Source organism: Stegastes partitus, unplaced genomic scaffold (assembly GCF_000690725.1).
Source record: "Stegastes partitus isolate 25-593 unplaced genomic scaffold, Stegastes_partitus-1.0.2 Scaffold3015, whole genome shotgun sequence".
Taxonomy (NCBI): Eukaryota; Metazoa; Chordata; class Actinopteri; family Pomacentridae; genus Stegastes; species Stegastes partitus.
Window position 1 is genome coordinate 1 of NW_007580746.1, and position 1,086 is coordinate 1,086.

Sequence of the window (1,086 nt, forward strand, 5' to 3'; positions counted from 1 at the left end):
CCAGCAGAGAACAGAGGTGGTCCTTTTAAAGTGCTTTCAAACAGGTTGCCAGCAGCTGCAAGATGATGATTTCATGCTGTGCAGGTTTCTTTCAGGTCTGATATTGAATCCATCAGTTGTGACCTGACATGAAAACACTTGAACGTTGTCGGCAGGATTCGAACCTGCGCGGGGAGACACCAATGGCTTTCTGACTGGGGCTTTTCGGTTTTGTCGATTCGGCTTTCACAATGAAAGCCTAGCTATGTCAAACTTGCTTCATAGTATACCCTTCAGGTATCACTGGGCAGGCTTGTGTTGTTTAGGTGGGGATGGAATTTCAAGGACACCTTTTGACCTGCCATGGCAAGCTCCACGACCCACCAACCTTATCCCCCAGCAGCAAGTGACGAAAAGTCCAGGGGTCCTGAGCCTATCTCTGCTGACCCTGGGCAAGAGGCAGGAAGGTCGTCAGCCCGTCACACAGCTCACGCAGAGAGACAGACAACCATGCATATTTACACTCACACATGCAGCCAACAGAATCGCCAGTTAACCTTCACTCCATGTCACTGGACTGTTCCAGGAAGCCAGAGCACCCACCAAACAACCTACGCAGCCACAGGAAGAACATGCAAACTCCACAGATAAAGGACAGCAGGTGGAGAGTGGTAGGAGGCACCAGGAGAAGAACTGTAGAGGAGGTTCCATGGTGTAATGGTCAGCACTCTGGACTCTGAATCCAGCGATCCGAGTTCAAATCTCGGTGGAACCTACTGTTAGCAGAGTGCAAAAAGTAGGGAGTGGTCTAGCAATTGTTACTCCCCCCCCAACTAACAGAAATAAAGATGTTTTTCTTCTTAATACTAAGTATGTACAAGAGATGCCCTCCCAATGTAGATATTTTTTAATGCGTTATGCATCCAACTGGGACATACGCTTTGGAATTATAATGCACGATTGACTGATTTTTGGAACCCAGCCTCTACTGTGGTTGTGGTTTTATTATTTGCAGGGGATGTAGCTCAGTGGTAGAGCGCATGCTTTGCATGTATGAGGCCCCGGGTTCAATCCCCGGCATCTCCAATGTTAAGTTTCTTGTTTGAA

General features: G+C 48.0%; 2 non-coding genes across 2 annotated transcripts; both read left to right on the forward strand.

Moving 5' to 3' along the window:
- The first annotated feature begins 682 nt into the window (after nucleotides 1–682).
- Nucleotides 683–754, forward strand: trnaq-cug (transfer RNA glutamine (anticodon CUG)). Its single transcript has one exon. It is a non-coding gene; the product is annotated as a tRNA-Gln (tRNA).
- Nucleotides 755–993: 239 nt separating this feature from the next.
- On the forward strand, nucleotides 994–1,065 carry trnaa-ugc (transfer RNA alanine (anticodon UGC)). The gene has a single exon. It is a non-coding gene; the product is annotated as a tRNA-Ala (tRNA).
- Nucleotides 1,066–1,086: the final 21 nt, after the last annotated feature.